The sequence below is a fragment of the Manihot esculenta genome, chromosome 14 (assembly GCF_001659605.2).
Source record: "Manihot esculenta cultivar AM560-2 chromosome 14, M.esculenta_v8, whole genome shotgun sequence".
Lineage (NCBI taxonomy): Eukaryota > Viridiplantae > Streptophyta > Magnoliopsida > Malpighiales > Euphorbiaceae > Manihot > Manihot esculenta.
Genome location: NC_035174.2, coordinates 7,376,045 through 7,382,044, shown reverse-complemented (window position 1 = coordinate 7,382,044; position 6,000 = coordinate 7,376,045).

Here is a 6,000-nt window from a genome sequence, read left to right as displayed (position 1 = left end):
TGCAACTCTTGTGCTCTTCCTCCAAATCTCTTCCATTTTTCTTGAGTTTTAAGCTTGCATTGAAGGTTTTGAGCTTTTAAACCAAGTTTTGGAGCTTTGGGAACTCAGGAGCTCATTTTCGTGGATCTCCAAGTTTAGGTCGTCTCCCTCTCGATCTTCAAGAGGTAAGGGCCGATCTTAAGCTCCTCATGTGTTTTAAGTAAGTTTTATGCTAGATCTAAGGGTAGAAATGCATGTTAGGTTATATGTTGAGTTTATGGGTTATTTTGATGATTTGAGCAATGTATGTTGATTTTTGTGTGTTTGAAGTGTTGTAGTTGGGGTATATGATAGTTTGAGACCCCTAGGTGTAATGTATGTGTGGTATGCATGTTGTAGAACGAGATTATGCATGATTGGAGGTTTTGGGAGGCAAGAGGTTCGGTTGAACCAAGTTTCTGCCCTTTGGCAGAAACCAGGTTCGGCCGCCGAAGGGAGTTTCGGCCGCCGAAGGGAGTTTCGGCCGCCGAACCCCCCTTTGTGGAGGCAGCATTCGGCTGCCGAAGTTGCCCCCGAAAAGAGACTTTCGTCTCTGTCTGGGACTTTCGGCCGCCGAAGGTGCCGCCGAACCTACCTGAGTTTCGTCTCTGTCCAGGACTTTCGGCCGCCGAAGGTGCCGCCGAAAGTGCCCTGTTCAGCCACTTCATGCATATCTCTATGTGATATTTTCAGGATGTTTTAGGGGGTTTTTTGGGGAATATATTAGAGTTATGTTTATGTATGTTTGGTCCCTCATTGGAGTCCACCTGTGTAGGTTCGGACCCGAGGAACCTAGGACCCCAGCAGTGAGCCAGCTGCTACAGAGTTTGTCAGAGTCAGCCAGAGGTGAGTGGAACTAAGCTTAACCTTTTAAATTAAGAAATGAAATGCTTTTATCATGCTTCATGCATCATGATCATATTATAGGTTATTTGCATTAGAATTCACGACTATGCCGCATTATATTGTTGTGATAGATGATAGTGGATGGACATTAGGATGATTCATTAGCCTTCTATATACGAAGTCCTATGGTGCCCATAATAGGGCCGGGCAATACGAAGACCTGTGGTGCCCATAATAGGGCCGGGCAATAACTCCGAGTACGAAGTCCTGTGGTGCCCATAATAGGGCCGGGCAATACGAAGTCCTGTGGTGCCCATAATAGGGCCGGGCATGGAGTTGAGGGATTTTTGAATCAGTCCATCCGTGGTGTGATTTATTTGTGCAGTGACGCATTCCATGATAGCATGTTTTAAATCTTCTTTTTACAGTTCTACTCACTGGGCATCTAGCTCACCCCTCTCCCCTCTCCCCTAACCCCCAGGTTTGCAGGTACGGGATAGATAGAGAAGGCAAGAAGAGAAAAAGTCATATGTATGTAATAGTTAGTTTGTGGACATGACAATTGTATTATGACGAAATGTAAAAATATTCAGAATGTTATGTAATGAGGTTATTGAGGATAGAGTTGTGCTTGACCATAATGTATTGTTAATCCCTTTTGTATATACATGATCCTATGTTATGATGTTTATGTAAACTAACTCAACACAGGTTGTTTTGCCTTTAAGGCTTGATGAGATCCCACAGAGGGACTATGTTATGTATATGATCAGAGCATGCACAGGTTGAGTTAGTTGATGACAGTATGTATGAGGAAAAGTTTTAAATTTTTATGCATGTTGTTGATCATGTATGGGATTATACAGGTTTACAGGTTATATGTCAGGCTTGCTACGGGTCCCGGCGGCCTTAAGTCGACCCAGATCCTAGCGCCGGTAGCGGTCCGGATTTCCGGGGCGTTACAAGTAATGTAAATAATGTAAGTGTAGATAGCATAAGGGATAATGTAGATGATAATGCCCTCAGTAGAGTAAATTGCAAAGCAGTTTGTGATAAAATTTGGGTTGTGTTGTTATTTTGAGTTGTTTTGATTGCTTACTTATTTCTCTGGCTTTATTCGTACTTGAGTTGTTCCTATCTTTGCTTGTTTTTTCCCCCTTTATCAGGCTACTTATTCTATTTAGATGTTCTGATTTGTTTAATTTTACAGATTTGAGAATGAGACACTAAAACTGTGCCTAATAAACTTGGTAAGAAATTGACTACATCGCCTTTTATTCTTTGCCCCTCATTCAATCAGGGCTAAAAACTTAGTAAGAGACTTAGTCTCTGACTTATAATCTCTTCTAATTTCACAAGGGGGCGCTCTTATCTATGAATTTTCTCCGAGTTGGATTTGTCTTAAGGCCAAGGTGTTCAAGCTGTACTTTTATAGATTTCGACTTCATTAGGTCTTTACTATGAGCTCGGTTCTCCGACCTCATTAGGTCTTTATTTATGAGCTCGGTTTCCCGACCTCATTGGGTCTTTATTTATGAGCTCGGTTTTTAGCAGCTGACTGAATGTCTTCAACTTTTCTTTTCATTATTTCACATGTACGAGCTTAGGCGTGTAGCTCTTTATAACCAAAGCGAAATGTATCATGTACCTTTTAAAATGGTGAGCAGGATTGGCCTCCTTGTTTTTAGTTATGTTCTGACAAGAGCTGAAGCTGGGGTCATCTGCTCATGCCTATTGGATTTCTCCTCGGGTTGCCCCCTTTACCACCTCAGCATTTATTTCATGAGTGGTGAGGGGGTAAATCCCTAGGCTTTATTTGTAACGGCGTGGTTCCATTTTAGACCAAGTTGCCTCTCTTTCTGGTTATGAGCTCGGACAGCTGGGCTCTCTGTGAAGTGACCCTTTGCCAGTAGGTGCGGTCTGGGCTGTATGTTTTTTTTTTTTTTTTTTAAGCTGTGGGCTGGGTTTCTTGCTTTTGTCGTGAGTCCGTCCATTTAGCGGGCTAAGGAGCTCGGATTTTTATTTTTAGACTTTTGCGCTATTTGTGCGACGGGCTCAGGAGTTCGGAATGAAGTCAATACTTAATTTCGAGCCTTATATGGGCTGTGCTTTAGGGATCTTGGTCATTTTTGCTCCGGGGAGATCTTGCCAACCGTTTTTGCTCCAGGAGATCTAACGGGATCCTGGCCGTTTTTGCTCCAGGAGATCTGATGAGATCCTGGCCGTTTTTGCTCCGGGGAGATCTTGGTGATCCCACCGGCCGTTTTTGCTCCAGGAGATCTTATGGGATCCTGGCCGTTTTTGCTCCGGGGAGATCTTGGTGATCCCACCGGCCGTTTTTGCTCTAGGAGATCTTACGGGATCCTGGCCGTTTTTGCTCCAGGGAGATCTTGGTGATCCCGCCAACCGTTTTTGCTCCAGGAGATCTTACGGGATCCTGGCCATTTTTGCTCTGGGGAGATCTTAGTGATCCCGCCGGCCGTTTTTGCTCCAGAAGATCTTACGGGATCCTGGCCGTTTTTGCTCCAGGAGATCTTACGGGATCCTAGTCTTCTACCTCCAGTAGGTCTCTCTGTCTCAAGGAGGTATTCTGATATCTTTCTTTTCTTTTCCTGAGAGGGTTAATACTCACAATAATAGAGATAATCATTGCATTTATAAGATGGCGTTATTTCATGTTTTCATAGTACAAGAATTTTTTTTTACGAATATTCTAAGAAAAGTACCTCTCTAGTATGTTCGACCTTTTGTTCCTTCAATGATCATGTTGATGGTTCCATTAGACCCATCATTCACTGGCCCTGCTCCACTCTCCTGAGTGTCTGCCCTGTTGGGTTTGGCTGAGGCCTTTGTTCTCCCGGTTTCTTTATAAAGTTCTTGAGGTGTCCCCTCTTTATTAGCCTCTCGATCTCAGCAATCAACTGGAAGCAGTTATTGGTGTCGTGGCCGTCCGTGCGGTGGTATTGACAATATTTGTCAGGATCTCGCTGGTTTGATTCCATTTTCATAGGCTTGGGCCACTGGAGGAACTCCTTGTCCTGGATGGCCATAAGCACTTCAGCTTTAGAGGCATTGAGAGGGGTCGGTTTCTCTAGAACCCACGGAGGGAGTGACCTCTGTTCTGAGACCCGAGGAGGGTGAGGCCTTTGGTCCCTTCGATCCCAGGGTTGTCTATAAGGCTCAGGTCTCTTGCCATGCTTTTTCTCATGCCTCTCCGGACTCCCTCCCTCTGGTTTCTTCTCCTTATCTGTCGCTCCTCTGGCGAACCTGCTTGTCACCAAGGCATCATCCTGCCTTATGTACTTTTCAGCCCGCTTCATCAGCTCGGCCAGTGAGGTCGGAGGCTTCCTGCTCAATGAGCCAAAGAACTTGGCTGAGGTCGTTTCCTTCTGCATGGCTTCTACAGCCCTTCCCTCATCGAGCTCGGGAATCTGCAGGGCCTCCGTATTGAAACGAGCGACGTACTCCCTAAGCGATTCGTCTCTCTTCTGCCTCATTGTCTCCAGGTAGCTGGTCTTTCTATCTGCGGGCACCCCGGCAATAAACCGACTGATGAAGCGAGTGGCCAGATCTCCAAAGCTGCTAATACTTCTGGCCTCAAGGCTGTTAAACCACGCCCGTGCCGGCCCTGAGAGCGTCGTAGAGAATACCTTGCACATCAAGGCATCTGACAAAGTCTATAACTCCATGAAGGTCTTGTAGTTCAAGACGTGCTCCCGGGGGTTCCCAGCTCCGTCGTACACGGCCATAGGTGGCATCATAAACTTCTTCGGGACGGTTTCTTACTGTACCCACGTTGAGAAGGGTGAAGAGATAGGCAGAAGGGTTTGACTGGGGTCCTTTGCCCCTAACTCGGCCAAAAGTTGTTCTCTCATCTTCTGCAGCTTTCGGTCTACGCTTTCTTCCTCCTGCCTGGGCCTCTTCTCTGCGCGACCTTCCTCCTCCCATGTCTCGCTCCCCACTCTTCCGGTGGTTCCGGCAGAGTAGCTATCGACTTCATCATTCTCTATCAGCTCCCTCACCCTCCTTCCATGAACTCGAGCTTCCGGCTCTTTCTCTTCTCCGGCTCTCCTCCTGCCGTCTCCGATTTCTTGGTTGACAGTTCTGGGGTGGTTGAAGGTAGGCTGAGGTTCGTTGGTCTGAGGTTCTTCTACCACTGGCGACACGTTTGCTGGGGTGCTAAGGCCCCGTTGCTGCATTATCTGCCCCAACCAGTGGGCGGTGCTCTGTAGTTGGAGGGCCATGGTTTGGAGGTCCTGGTTGGACAAGGTAGCGGCAGAAGCATTCCCTGCCAGGCTTGGCGAGGGGTTGAAAGGGATTGGTGTTTGGTTGTTTGGCGTTGTAGGACTAGAAAAAGAGAACTGCTGCCCCTCTTGGGCAGAGCTCAGGTCATTTGGGGTGACGTTGTTTTCGTTGTGGTTAGCCATTGTGGATCTCAGTGGGTATTGTAAGAGTGGAATTCCGGCGATGAAAAGATCTCCTTCGTTCCCACAGACGGCGCCAATTGATGATCTGAGATCCAGAAAATAGGGTTTTACAAGGGTTCTGTAAAACTGGAAAAAGCTTAGACCTAGAGGAGAGTATTTCTCATTTTATATGTTTCCTTTTGTCCGCTAGTGACGTGTAACAGAATGTGTGTCATTGGGCTACCTGTCCCTGTTATTTTGATATGGACGTACGAGGAAATCAGATCGCTGCTCCATGCGTAACGGCCCCTGATTCTTCCGGACGCGCGTACGGGTGGTCCCAAGTGAAGGATGGGTAGGTCTTCTTCCTGATTCTGGGCCGGACCGAATGATATGATATGGGCGGAACCCGGAGAGAATTTTATTCATCGGGCCCAAAGGGCTAGGCCGGCCTGATTGAGGAGATTGATGGGAGTCCGACCTTCAGGCTGAGTGGGCCGGACTTGATGCATGTGATGAGGCTTAAAGGCCCCTAGAAGAGGTGCTGGTGTCGTGGGCCTGGTCTCAGACCGGGGTGGAGAAATCCAGCGGTCATCAGGAAGTAATTGGTTTTTATTTTTTATTTAAAAATCTTATTCATGGAAAATTCTTTCCCAAACCAAATACATGCAGATCAAAAAAATTATTAAATTTTTTAAGAATATCATTTTAATATAATGAAGTGGTATGT